Source organism: Triticum urartu, chromosome 5 (assembly GCF_003073215.2).
Source record: "Triticum urartu cultivar G1812 chromosome 5, Tu2.1, whole genome shotgun sequence".
In the NCBI taxonomy this organism is placed as follows: Eukaryota; Viridiplantae; Streptophyta; class Magnoliopsida; order Poales; family Poaceae; genus Triticum; species Triticum urartu.
This window is the reverse complement of record NC_053026.1, coordinates 655,246,231-655,261,708: the sequence shown is the minus strand read 5'-3', so window position 1 is coordinate 655,261,708 and position 15,478 is coordinate 655,246,231. Positions and strand designations below refer to the sequence as shown.

General features: G+C 40.9%; 1 pseudogene; it reads right to left on the bottom strand.

The window, feature by feature from the left end:
- Window positions 1–4,220: 4,220 nt before the first annotated feature.
- The window catches only part of LOC125506533, a 28,297-nt pseudogene continuing 17,039 nt past the window's right edge, over window positions 4,221–15,478 (bottom strand).

Sequence of the window (15,478 nt, the reverse complement as noted above, 5' to 3'; positions counted from 1 at the left end):
ACTATGATGATTAAATAGTGGTAATTAGACGACTACGATGATTTTTAGCTAGCTAGAGTTTATTTATTTATTAATATGCGATGATGATGATGATGATGACGACTACAACTCATTATAACGTAAAACAATCCTAAATTAAATTGATAACACAAATTTAATTGAAAAATACAAAATAAAACAAAAACCCACAACCATTTAGTACCGGTTGGTTTTACCAACCGGTACTAAAGGGCTCCCGGCCCCCGGAGCTGGTTCGTGCCACGTGGTACCCCTTTAGCACCGGTTCATGCTGAACCGGTACTAAAGGGGGGGGGGCCTTTAGTGCCGAAGCCGGTTCCTAAACCGGCACTAAAGGGCCTTACGAACCGGTGCTATTGCCCGGTTCTGCACTAGTGGCATGGCATGGTCTTTTTTTTATTCTGTTTTTGATGGAGCTTGGTGTGTGTTGTTTTGTACTACTAGGCAACCTGTGTGAAGTGAGTAATCAGCAATATAGGTTAGATTCTTAGTGTTAACGTGAGATGAAAATGTCACATATATATATGGTCTACTTCTTGCATACAGAGAAGACCTAGTGGTTAAGAATCGGTTGATTTTGCCCTGCTGTTTATGTTCCTTTATCACCACAGTTCCTTCTCTATCCACCCGTATGTGAAGGATAAAAAACTTTCCTACACTAGAACTCTACTCGATGGGTTTTGAATATGCAGGTTTAAATCCTTTTTTCCAGTGTTCTTTGATTTATGGGAGGACGGCGGTGAGGACTGCACAGACAAGCAATGGCGAGTGGAAGAGGCACGAGGACCTATTCGCCAGATCTATAGTTTTTTTAGCTTGGCACTAGTGTGGTTTCCCCCTTTTTGACAAAACTTGCACGACATTTGATAAGTAGTTGCTTGTTTTTTCTTTTCAACTTGCCTAATGTTTGTTACTTAGGTGCCTGACATGGTTCATAATTTGTTTTTAGTGGTTTTGTTACTTAGGTGGCTTTGAGTTGTGCCAAAACTTTCCCAACACTCTATAGGTAGTGGTCTCAATTAACACACAAACTTTTCCTCATGTGTTATTTTTCCTACACATTTTCATCATATGGTTCAGAACTTGCGAGTTCTTTTTGGTTAGTGTCCTGGAAGTTTCATACGAACCACCCTGAATATGCATTTTATGGTGATGTTTTTTTTCCTTTTTTAGCAGGAGAAATGGTTGGGGCGAGCAAAAAAACACAATTGGGAAGAACAATTTACGGCCTCTCCTGACCATGATTCATCTCATTCTATTGAAGAGCAACAAACAGAGGGGGAATACGGCAAGCTGCGGGTAAGCTCCCCCCTCCCCCTTATTTAAGCATTTTCCGAAACCTCACACATATATCAAAGCTCACAAACACAACACACAGCTAATCACTTGGAATAAAAAACAAGGGTTAGGAAAGTTCACACTACTAAACCAAGCAATTGACACACAGAACAAGCAAGTTAAACAAAAATGGTAGGTCACATACAAATGTTAGGCCCAGACCTAGGGGGAGGGGGCAGGGGGTTGTGTCTCAGGAAAATCACACATGTAAAACATGCAAGTCACATTCAAATGTCAAGAAAGTAACATATTCAACACAAGCAAGTCAAATTCAAATGTCAAGCAAGTCACATACTCAACACTAGCTGCAAGTAAGCTCTTTTTATTTCCCCCTTTTCAAATGACCACATGGTTTGTTTGACATTCGAGTAGGACTTGCTTGACATTTGAATGTGACTTGCTAGTGTTAAGTATGTGACTTGCCTGTTGTTTTTAGATCAACCCTGTGACTTTTCATGTTTCTGAATGTGTGATTTACATCACACACACCATCCTGTTCCGGAGCTTAGTTCCTTACTATCTAGGAGAATCAAGTGTTCTTGATTATCCGATTTTGCATTTGGACTTGCCTAAAGAAACTTCAGTACTTGCCTACAATTGTTTTTTAGTGATTACAGTAAAATTGAATACTATAAAGAGCACAGTAGGTTAGTTAATGACAACATATCACAAATTGCATAATAAAAGTACTGGATTTGCTTAAGCAAGCCGATAGAAGTTGCTGCCCTTTTTTAGGCCCAACCCTTTTTGTACAACAGCAAACTAAAAATGGTAGGATTTTGTGATTTTGCTTTCTCCCACCCATTTTAATTTCGCTTAAAAGCGGCTCAATGGTTGCTCAGACTTTTGCCCCCTTCACATCAAGTTCTAGCACGCGCGAGCACACATGAGTTGCTTACTGGCAACACTGATTTTGCTTAAATAAACCTTATAAGATGCTGCTCTTTTTTATTTTCTCAACACACTTCTAGTATAAAAAGGAACCTAAGAAAAACATTAAGGGGTTTCTCTGGATGTACAACAGTCAATAGTTGGACAAAAGAAAACAGAAACAATTTTCATGTACTGACAGGACTTGCTTAGTGTCAATATTTGATTTGCTTAAAAAGTTGTTATAGTTGCTCACACTTTTCCCCTTACATATCAAGTTCTATCACGCTCGAACACACACAAGTTGCTTACTGCCAACATTGATTTTTCTTAAATAGAACCTATAACTTGGCTGCCCTATTTTTGTTTTCTAAACACATTCCTAGTACAAAAAGCAGCCTAAGAAAAGCATCAAGGGGTTTATTTGGATGTACAACAGCCAGTTGTTGGAGAAAGGGAAACGAAATAGTTTTATGTACTGCCAGGACTTGCTTTTTGTCAATACTTGATTTGCTTAAGAAACTGCTATAGCTGCTTAGTAATTTGCAGGGGAGGAGGGGGTGGAGACAGTATGTGCATGCGGTACCTGCATGGGCGAACTGATGTGATTCTTTTGTTATTTTTTCATGTTGTTCTTTTGCAGTGCACAACAATGGCCGTCAGTTGCAAGGGTGTAGCTCTCATCTCATTAGGAATGAGATATGGGAGGAAAAAGATGGGCGGCGGCGGGGGGGGGGGGGGGGGGGGGGCTGGTGAAAGAAGGAAGGTGTGTGTTTCGTGAGGAAGAGGGCAACATGGAGCGTGGGTGGAGCTTTCTGTTTTTTGCCCTGTTCAAGAATTCATCCGATTAACCAGTTAACTTGCCGATTAATCCCTACTCATAGGGTCATCGAGTAGCCGATAAACTAATAATTCATCCGATTAATTGATTAAATGGCCGATTAGCCTATTAATCCCCTACTCGCCAGCCAACCGAGCAGTTACCAGTTAACGATTTCCTCAACAATGGTTTTTTGCGTGTGGGGGGAGGGGGAGCTCACGTGTTTCCCCCCTTGCGCACGATCGGGGGAGGGGACCAGGAGAGTTTCCTTTTGTTTTGGGGGGGGGGGGGGGGGGGAAGAAGGGTGGACATGTTTTTTCCTAAAAAGGAAAGTGTGCCACGGGACGCTAGGGAGCACACGCTTGCTCCCTACTCGCGTCCAAAAATATATATTCTAGGGCCATACAGTGCCCGCCATTTGAGAACGTTTCATATTTTAGCACCTCCGGCTGGAATAAGAACTAAAACTCCAAACCCCCCGAGCTAAATGAGCAACTTGTGATTGCGCTCAAATCGACTCGGTGACTAACTAGTCGAGCCAAAATTTAATTTAAAATTGTTTACAAAACTAGTTAAACAAGCCGATGTAACAAGTCTCGTTTAACACATTAAGTTTGTTCAAAATCAGCCATCTCACAATCTGGCCCAAGCGCCTACTCGAACATCCAAGGAAGGTCGCCCTTTATGGCTGACGCGCTGCTGGTTCTATGTGAATTTTGAGTTTGCTAACCACATGTCCCTTGCTACTGGTTCTAGGGAGTAGCGTCAGCAACACTGTTCATTCCCCTCTCCGCCTCTGCCTGGTTCGAGACATTTTCCTGTGATATGTGCAAATTACAACTGCGTGTGTACATTATAGTACATGCTTAATATGTACTGTATATATTACATGCTCTAGAAATCTTTTTTGCATCCCAATAATTTGTTGTCCATATGTATAATGAGCCGGCTCGCGAGGTCCACGAAATCTAGTCAAGCTTTGATTTCAGCTTGTTACATTAACGAGCCGAGCCATACTAGCTCATTATCTAACCGATCCGGTTATCCTATGATCTGCTTTGTAAGAGGCATTTTAAACCATTTTGTATCGTTCCACGGTGTAATTTGATCCGTACTTTATTTATAAAGCGAGGCGAGATTCCTGTTTCGAGAGAACATGCCTGGGCTAGGTCAATCAATTCAAGGAGTAGCAGATATGCTTAAACCCGGTTAGGTGTTCGTCTGTGACGGCCATGAAGATGTCGACGCCACCTTTCGCCTTGTGTGACGGCACAAATAACATGAGCCCCTCGACGGGCAAGTCCGGCGGCAGCAGAGCAGCAGGCGCCCCCGTGCCAAAGTCAAGTTGATGGAAGTTGAACCCCAGCCAGCTGTCCACCTCTGTGTCCGGGCAGAACATCGAGCTGGGAGGGGCCGCCGTGGCAATAAGCTCCACACCATTCACGTCAGTCATTCCGTCAAAGTCCACGAAGGACTGCACGTACTCCCCGTCGATGCGTGCTACGGCCTCGCGGATGGTGTCAACCACGCTGCCGTAGCTCGAGCTTAAGAGATCCTGGACCTGAAGCCTCGGGAACGCCCACAAAACCATGTTCCCGAAGAAGTTCATCGGCACGGGAGGGTCGGCCCTGCCCCTGCAGTTCACGGCCACCCTCACCTTGGTGAACTCCTCCGGTTTGAGGCCCCGCGCCGCGGTTATCTTCTTCCAGACGTGCGCAAGCGGGCACTGGAAGGTGCTGCAGCGGGCGCCCACACGAGCTTTGAGATCGGCGAGGAACTCCGCCGTGAAGTGCACCGTGATGTTTTTTATCCTGTCCATGGGAACGACGGTGTATGTTGCGGCGCCGTCCCCATGCGTGAACTCCAGTGACCATGGTCGAACACCGGCATCGGCGTGCTCCTCGGCACGACGGTTTTCGTGCGGTCGAGGAATGCGCAAAGTCATTTTTACCGGAGCCGGGAGCTACCGGTGGTCTTGCAACCAATGGTGTACTGACATATGTAAAGTTATGGGACCATATGCATGTATATATGAAAGTATTTGGTGGATAGCACCTCTTGTATTTCTGATTTTAGTCAATTCAATGTCAGGAGAGTGCAGTACCTTTTTACAGAGATAGTACACATGCATGCATGCAGCATCTCTCTTCAACATATCCGTACATTTTCCCTTTGTTTAAAATTTTAGGTGCACAATATCTTCAACAGTAATGATCTATCACTGAAATTTTTTATATATTCAAATTCCTGAACGCATGATCTTTAGAACACGACCAATCTTGAATATATTTAAACTAATTTAATTTTTGGTATTTCAATCATATCAAATTTTCAATTTCATTCATTTCAAATTTACTTATTCGAAATAATTGTAATCAGTATTGAAATGATTGAAACCGTTTTCTGAAGAAAAACAATCATGCATATGAAACATATTTCAAAGTGAACATGTTATTTCAGAGATGCGACACTAGTGATTTTGTTTTTGAAATGACTAAAATCAGGTTTCTGAAATGAGTGAAATACGTCTTTTTTAATTCAGTGAAACCATTGTTTTGAAATAAGTGAAATTGTATTTTTATAAATGAGCGAAATCTGTTTCATGAAGCAAGTGAAATTGTTTTTTCAATTCATAACTTTTTGAATTGTGTGAAATAGGTTTTGGAAATACGTTTCAAGATATTTCATCAATACGAAGTGAAATTAGTATTAGAGATTTTCTTTGTAAAGAGTGAATCACTTTTCCAAATCGGTGAAATGTGTTTTTTCAAACTAGTGAAATACTGATTTTGGAATGAGTGGAATTATATTCTTTGACATGAGTGAAACAGTAAAAGTACTTTTTGAGATATATTTTATAATGAGTAAAAATTGTTCTCCAATTCAGTGAAATGGTTTTCTTCAAATATTCTTTGAAATGAGTGGAATTATATTCTTTGAGATATACTCCCTCCGTTCGGAATTACTTGTCTCGGATATGGATGTATCTAGAACTAAAATACATCTAGAACATCCATTTCTGCGACAAGTAATTCCGAACGGAGGGAGTATTTTGTAATCGGTTTTCTGAAACAAGTGAAATATAGTTTTTCAATTGAGCTAGTGTAATGTGTTTTCCGAAATGAAAGTGCAATAAATCTTTTTGGTGTGAAACGGCTTTTTTCAATGTTCGAAACTGATTTTTCTGCTGAGTGAAATGCGTTTTTATTTCTTTTTGTAAATAAGAAGTGGAATTAGTTTTTGAGACATAGTTTGTAATGAGTGAAATTAGTTTTTCAAATCGGTGCAATGTGTTTTTTCAAATTTGTGAAATAGTTATTTTGAAACGGCTGAAATTATATTCTTTGAAATGAGGGAAACAGTTTGGAAATATTACTTATTCAAAAATATTCAAATTAGTTTTTTGAGATTAGTTCAAAAAATGAAATATTTTTTATGAAATACCGAAACATTCTTATGTTTTATGAAAGTTATTTGAAAGATAATTGAAATATGTAAAATAAAAAGTAGTTCAAATATATCCAAGATTGATCTTGTTTTGAAGGCCTTGTCACCAAATATTCAAATATTTAAAAAGTTTCAAAAATGAACATTCGGTTCAAAACATATCAAGTATTGAAAAATATGAGGATGAAAATTAATGCATGTGAGATGTATGGGAACAGGGACTGCATGCATACGTCGTTCGTCTCCATTCTAACTCTCTCTCCTCTATAAAAAGGCTAAAAAGAGATGCAGTGTCAGTCTTGTCAGTTGTATTCAACTAGTATAGTAGAGAGAATCAATTTACAAGTTTATACGAAGTCAACAACACGCATCTTGAGAAAGCTGATGGATGGTGTATAGCTCACCGGTACATCCCGCCACCGGTAAATTTACTTATTCGTCGAGGAATTGGGTTGGCATGGGTGAAGTCCTTACTCTCGCGGACCGCTGCCGCCCACGCGGTGAAGAACATGCTCATGGAGTAACCGTCGGCGGTATGGTGGTGGGAGCATATCCCGACCACGAGACCACCGCACTTGTACCTGTTCAGCTGGATCTGCAGCAGCGCCACCCCAATCTTCTCCTGTACGTACACTCTTGTATAAACAGTTTGGCACATGCATGTCATTGAATTCATGCTTCAATCAATTCATTCAAAAATATGAACTGATGGAGAGATGAATAATATATTTCAACACATGTGACGTGAGTCATGAAAGGAAGTAATGCCTCCATCGATAGATCAGTGCCTCTGGTTGGTATTGTAGGGTAGAGGTGGTCGGCTCTGGTGACCATGCGGCCTTGGACGAGCACGTCCGCCAGGTCAACTTGTTCCGCCAGGTCGAGGTGGCCCATTAGTCCCGGTTCAGTCCAGAACCGAGACCCATGGGGCCATCTGTCCAGGTTCGTGAGGCCAAGGGCCTGCCGGGCCTCGTGGGGGCATTGGTCCTGATTCGTCGTGCTCCTTTGGTCTCGATTGGTGGGATGAGCCGGGATCAATGGGCCTCGCTCCTGGCCCATCATCATTGGTCCAGGTTGTTGGCTTGAACCAGAACCACAGGCTTACCTTTAGTCCCGGTTCATGCCACGAACCGGGACCAATGAGGTGGCTATATATACCCCCCTCGCCCCCCCCCGCAGAGCACTCCACACTGCTCTGTTTTTTTTGGCCAGCGAGGGAACAGCTTTGTGGTGCTCTAGCTCACCTCCTATGCATATGAGGTGTTCGATGAAATGCCCTAGCCACACTAGTTAAGCTTTCTCCTCTCGAAACTCGACCTCAAAACTCCATTTTCCTCGAGATTTGTCTAGGTTTAGCGGCCCGCCACGTCCCACTCCCGTCTTCACCGCCTTGGATCGCCCGCACCGATCTCGTCGCCGGCACCACCGTGGTGAGCCTCTTGTTCTTATCTTCTTTCTGAAAGAAAAAATTCTTACTTTAGCTAGATAGATACTTGTCTAATTTTCTTACTTTTATTATTGCTTGTTATTATATAGTGCGATGGTTTTGGTATCCGCCCCTGTCGGCCCTCGTCCTGGCTATGATTCGGATGTGGTATATATTATCTTTTTATAACTATTTGGTTTATTTATTGTTTATGATAATTATGCCGACCAACGTGACATAGATTTTATTTATCTAGGAGGTAGTTGAACCAGAAATTCCAACCGACCCTATTGTCGAGAGGTTAAATTTAGTTGAAGAAGAAAACAATTACTTGAAGGAAAAAAAATTGAGGAGGCGAAGATGATATTGGAGTTGCATGTTGCGGATGTCGTCGATGATCACAAGATCAAGATGGATGCAGTGCGGTTGAAGATGAGAAAGATTAGAAAATATGCCATTCATACCGAGGCTTGGTATCATTATGCCGTTGGATCAATTGTTACCTTGGTTGCGATTATGATCGCATTTGTTTTCGCGTTGAAATGTTTTACATAGTTTCAATGTATAGTTTAATTAACTAGATGCTCTGTAGAGCTATATGTTGTTAGATGAGAACTATGTATGTACTTTGGTTTTAATGTGATGATGAACTTCTATTAATTTGGTCACTTAATTATCTATTCATGATGTTCTGTAATGGTTTTTGACACACTTAATTATATATAATGCACGTAGATGAACCGGCAATGGATGTACGGTGACAGACATGAAGGAAATATGCCCTAGAGGCAATAATAAAGTTATTATTTATTTCCTTATATCATGATAAATGTTTATTATTCATGCTAGAATTGTATTAACCGGAAACATAATACTTGTGTGAATATATAGACAAACTAAACGTCACTAGTATGCCTCTACTTGACTAGCTCGTTAATCGAAGATGGTTATGTTTCCTAACCATAGACATATGTTGTCATTTGATTAACGGGATCACATCTTTAGGAGAATGATGTGATTGACATGACCCATTCCATTAGCTTAGCACCCGATCGTTTAGTATGTTGCTATTACTTTCTTCATGACTTATACATGTTCCTGTGACTATGAGATTATGCAACTCCTGTTTGCCGGAGGAACACTTTGCGTGCTTCCAAACGTCACAACGTAACTGGGTGATTACGAAGGTGCTCTACAGGTGTCTCCAAAGGTACATGTTGGGTTGGCGTATTTCGAGATTAGGATTTGTCACTCCGATTGTCGGAGAGGTATCTCTGGGCCCTCTCGATAATGCACATCACTTAAGCCTTGCAAGCAATGCAACTAATGAGTTAGTTGCGAGATGATGTATTACAAAACGAGTAAAGAGACTTGCCGGTAACGAGATTGAACTAGGTATTGAGATACCGACGATCGAATCTCGGGCAAGTAACATACCGATGACAAAGGGAACAACGTATGTTGTTATGCGGTCTGACCGATAAAGATCTTCGTACAATATGTAGGAGCCAATATGAGCATCCAGGTTCCGTTATTGGTTATTGACCGGAGACGTGTCTCGGTCATGTCTACATTGTTCTCGAACCCATAGTGTCCGCACGCTTAACGTTACGATGACAGTTTCATTATAAGTTTATATATTTTGATGTACCGAAGGTTGTTCGGAGTCCCGGATGTGATCACGTACATGACGAGGAGTCTCGAAATGGTCGAGACATAAGGATCGATATATTGGACGGCTATATTCGGACACCGGAAGTGTTTCGGGTGATTTCAGAGAAAACCGGAGTGCCGGAAGGGTTACGGGAACCCCCCGGGGAAGTATTGGGCCTTAGTGGGCCTGAGGGGAGAGAGAGGGCAGCAGCCCAGGAGGTGGCATCCGATCCTATGTTTTATGTGTCGATGTTATATGCACGAGTAGAACACAAGTGAGTTGTGGGCGATATAAGTCATACTGCTTACCAGCATGTCATACTTTGGTTCATTGGTATTGTTCGATGAAGCGGCCCGTACCGACATTACGCGTACGCTTATGCGAGACTGGTTCTACCGACGTGCTTTGCACACAGATGGCTGGCGGGTGTCAGTTTCTCCAACTTTAGTTGAACCGAGTGTGGCTACGCCCGGTCCTTGCGAAGGTTAAAACAGCACCAACTTGACAAACTATCGTTGTGGTTTTGATGCGTAGGTAAGATTGGTTCTTGCTAAAGCCCGTAGCAGCCACGTAAAACTTGCAACAAACAAAGTAGAGGACGTCTAACTTGTTTTTGCAGGGCATGTTGTGATGTGATATGGTCAAGACATGATGCTAAATTTTATTGTATGAGATGATCATGTTTTGTAACCGAGTTATCGGCAATTGGCAGGAGCCATATGGTTGTCGCTTTATTGTATGCAATATAATTGCGTTGTAATGCTTTACTTTATCACTAAGCGGTAGCGATAGTCGTGGAAGCATAAGATTGGCGAGACGACAATGATGCTACGATGGTGATCAAGGTGTCGCGCCGGTGACGATGGTGATCATGACGGTGCTTCGGAGATGGAGATCATAAGCACAAGATGATGATGGCCATATCATATCACTTATATTGATTGCATGTGATGTTTATCTTTTATGCATCTTATCTTGCTTTGATTGACGGTAGCATTATAAGATGATCTCTCACTAAATTTCAAGATAAAAGTGTTCTCCCTGAGTATGCACCGTTGCCAAAGTTCGTCGTGCCCAGACACCACGTGATGATCGGGTGTGATAAGCTCTACGTCCATCTACAACGGGTGCAGCCAGTTGTTGCACACGCAGAATACTCAGGTTAAACATGACGAGCCTAGCATATGCAGATATGGCCTCGGAACACTGAGACCGAAAGGTCGAGCGTGAATCATATAGTAGATATGATCAACATAGCGATGTTCACCATTGAAAACTACTCCGTTTCACGTGATGATCGGTTATGGTTTAGTTGATTTGGATCACGTGATCACTTAGAAGATTAGAGGGATGTCTTTCTAAGTGGGAGTTCTTAAGTAATATGATTAAATTGAACTTAAATTTATCATGAACTTAGTCCTGATAGTATTTTGCAAATCATGTTGTAGATCAATAGCTCGCGTTGTTGCTTCCCTGTGTTTATTTTGATATGTTCCTAGAGAAAACTAAGTTGAAAGATGTTAGTAGCAATGATGCGGATTGGATCCGTGATCTGAGGTTTATCCTCATTGCTGCACAGAGGAATTATGTCCTTGATGCACCGCTAGGTGACAGACCTATTGCAGGAGCAGATGCAGACGTTATGAATGTTTGGCTAGCTCAATATGATGACTACTTGATAGTTTAGTGCACCATGCTTAAACGGCTTAGAATCGGGACTTCAAAGACGTTTTGAACGTCATGGACCATATGAGATGTTCCAGGAGTTGAATTTAATATTTCAAGCAAATACCCGAGTTGAGAGATATGAAGTCTCCAACAAGTTCTATAACTAAAAGATGGAGGAGAATAGCTCAAGCAGTGAGCATGTGCTTAGATTGTCTGGGTACTACAATTGCTTGAATCAAGTGGGGGTTAATCTTCCAGATAAATTAGTGATTGACAGAATTCTCTAGTCACCATCACCAAGTTAGTAGAACTTCGTGATGAACTATAATATGCAAGGGATAACAAAAACGATTCCCAAGCTCTTCGTGATGCTAAAATCGACGAAGGTAGAAATCAAGAAAAGCATCAAGTGTTGATGGTAAACAAAACCACTAGTTTCAAGTAAAGGGACAAAGGGAAGAAAGGGGAACTTCAAGAAGAACGGAAAGCAAGTTGCTGCTCAAGTGAAAAGCCCAAGTCTGAACCTAAGCCTGAAACTGAGTGCTTCTACTGCAAAGAGACTGGTCCCTGGAAGCGGAACTACCCCAAGTATTTGGTAGATAAGAAGGATGGCAAAGTGAACAAAGGTATATTTGATATATAGATTATTGATGTGTATATTACTAGTGTTCGTAGCAACCCCTCGGTATTTGATATTGGTTCAGTTGCTAAGAATAGTAACTCGAAACGGGAGTTGCAGAATGAACAGAGAGTAGTTAAGGGTGAAGTGACGATGTGTATTGGAAATGGTTCCAAGATTGATATGATCATCATCGCACACTCCCTATACTTTCGGGATTAGTGTTAAACCTAAAATAAATGTTATTTAGTGTTTGCGTTGAGCATGAATATGATTGGATCATGTTTATTGCAATACGGTTATTCATGTAAGTTAGAGAATAATTGTTGTTCTATTTACATGAATAAAACCTTCTATGGTCATACACCCAATGAAAATGGTTGTTGGATCTCGATCGTGGTGATACACATTTTCATAATATTGAAGCCAAAAGATGCAAAGTTAATAATGATAGTGCAATTTATTTGTGGCACTGTCGTTTAGGTCATATTGGTGTAAAGCGCATGAAGAAAATCCATGCTGATGGACTTTTGGAATCATTTGATTATGAATCAGTTGATGCTTGCGAACCATGCCTCATGGGCAAGATGACTAAGACTCCGTTCTCCGGAACAATGGAGCGAGCAAAAGATTTGTTGGAAATCATACATACTGATGTATGTGGTCCGATGAATATTGAGGCTCGCGATAGGTATCATTATTTTCTGATCTTCACAGATGATTTGAGCAGATATGAGTATATCTACTTGATGAAACACAAATCTGAAACATTTGAAAAGTTCAAAGAATTTTAGAGTGAAGTGGAGAATCGTCGTAACAAAAATAAAAGTTTCTACGATATGACCGCTGAAATAAAATATTTGAGTTATGAGTTTGGCCTTCAGTTAAAACAATGTGAAACAGTTTCACTACTCACGCCACCTGGAACACCACAGTGTAATGGTGTGTCCGAACATCGTAAACGTGCTTTATTAGATATGGTGCGATCTATGACATCTCTTACTGATTTACCGCTATCGTTTTGAGGTTATGCATTAGAGACAGCTACATTCACGTTAAATAGGGCACCATCTAAATCCGTTGAGATGACATCGTATGAACTATCGTTTGGCAAGAAACCTAAGCTGTCGTTTCTTAAAGTTTGAGGTTGCAATGCTTATGTGAAAAAGTTTCAACCTGATAAGCTCAAACCCAAATCAGAGAAATGCGTCTTCATAGGATACCCAAAAGAAATTGTTGGGTACACCTTCTATCACAGATCCGAAGGCAAGATATTCGTTGCTGAGAATGGATCCTTTCTAGAGAAGGAGTTTCTCTCGAAATAAGTGAGTGGGAGGAAAGTAGAACTTGATGAGGTAACTATACCTACTCCCTTATTGGAAAGTAGTTCATCACAGAAATCTGTTCCTGTGACTACTACACCAATTAGTGAGGAAGTTAATGATGATGATCATGTAACTTCAGATCAAGTTAGTACCGAACCTCGTAGGTAAACCAGAGTGAGATCCGCACCAGAGTGGTACGGTAATCCTGTTCTGGAGGTCATGTTACTTGACCATGACGAGCCTATGAACTATGAGGAAGCGATGATGAGCCCAGATTCCGCGAAATGGCTTGAGGCCATGAAATCTGAGATGAGATCCATGTATGAGAACAAAGTATGGACTTTGATTGACTTGCCCATTGATCAGCGAGCCTTTGAGATTAAATGGATCTTCAAGAGGAAGACGGAAGCTGATAGTAATGTTACTATCTACAAAGCTAGAATTGTCGCAAAAAGGTTTTCGACAAGTTCAAGGTATTGACTACGATGATAGTTTCTCACTCGTATCTATGCTTAAGTCTGTCTGAATCATGTTAGCAATTGCCGCATTTTATGAAATCTGGCAAATGGATAAACAGAACTGCATTCCTTAATGGATTTATTAAAGAAGAGTTGTATATGATCGAAGGTTTGGTCAATACTAAAGGTGCTAACAAAATATGCAAGCTCCAACGATCCATCTATGGACTGGTGCAAGCATCTCGGAGTTGGAATATACGCTTTGATAAGTTGATTAAAGCATATAGTTTTATACAGACTTATGGTGAAGCCTGTATTTACAAGAAAGTGAGTGGGAGCACTACAACATTGCTGATAAAGATATGTATGCCATATTGTTGATCGGAGATAATGTAGATTTATTCTACAAAGCATAAACGAATGTTTGAAAGGAGTTTTTCAAAGAAAGACCTCGGTGAAGCTGCTTACATATTGAGCATCAAGATCTATAGAGATAGATCAAGACGCTTGATAAGTTTTTTCAATGAGTACATACCTTGACAAGATTTTGACGTAGTTCAAAATGGAACAGTCAAAGAAGGAGTTCTTGCCTGTGTTACAAGGTGTGAATTTGAGTAAGACTCAAAACCCAACCTCGACAGAAGATAGAGAGAGAATGAAAGTCATTCCCTATGCCTCAGCCATAGGTTCTATAAAGTATGCCATGCGGTGTACCAGACCTATTGTATACTCTACCCTGAGTTTGACAAGAGAGTACAATAGTGATCTAGGAGTAGATCACTGGACATTGGTCAAAATTATCCTTAGTGGAATAAGGATATGTTTCTCAATTATGGAGGTGACAAAAGATTCGTCGTAAAGGGTTACATCGATGCAAGTTTTGACACTGATCCAAATGACTCAAAGTCTCAATCTGGATAAATATTAAAAATAGGAGCAATTAGTTAGAGTAGCTCCGTGCAGAGCATTGTTGACATAGAAATTTGCAAAATACTTACGAATCTGAATGTGGTAGACCCATTGACTAAACTTTTCTCACAAGCAAAACATGATCACACCTTAGTACTCTTTGGGTATTAATCACATAGCGATGTGAACTAGATTATTGACTTTAGTAAACCCTTTGGGTATTGGTCACATGTCGATGTGAACTATGGGTGTTAATCACATGATGATGTGAACTATTGGTATTAAATCACATGGCGATGTGAACTAGATTATTGACTCTAGTGCAAGTGGGAGACTGAAGGAAATATTCCCTAGAGGCAATAATAAAGTTATTATTTATTTCCTTATATCATGATAAATGTTTATTATTCATGCTAGAATCGTATTCACCGGAAACATAATACATGTGTGAATACATAGACAAACAGAGTGTCACTAGTATGCCTCTACTTGACTAGCTCGTTGATCAAAGATGGTTATGTTTCCTAACCATAGACATGAGTTGTCGTTTGATTAACGGGATCACATCATTAGGAGAATGATGTGATTGTCTTGACCCATTCCGTTAGCTTAGCACTCGATCGTTTAGTATGTTTCTATTGCTTTCTTCATGACTTATACATGTTCCAATGACTATGAGATTATGCAACTCCCGTTTACCGGAGGAACACTTTGTGTGCTACCAAACATCACAACGTAACTGGGTGATTATAAATGTGCTCTACAGGTGTCTCCGAAGGTACTTGTTGGGTTGGCGTATTTCGAGATTAGGATTTGTCACTCAGATTGTCGGCGAGGTATCTCTGGGCCCACTCGGTAATACACATCACTTAAGCCTTGCAAGCATTGCAACTAATGAGTTAGTTGCGGGATGAGGTATTACGGAA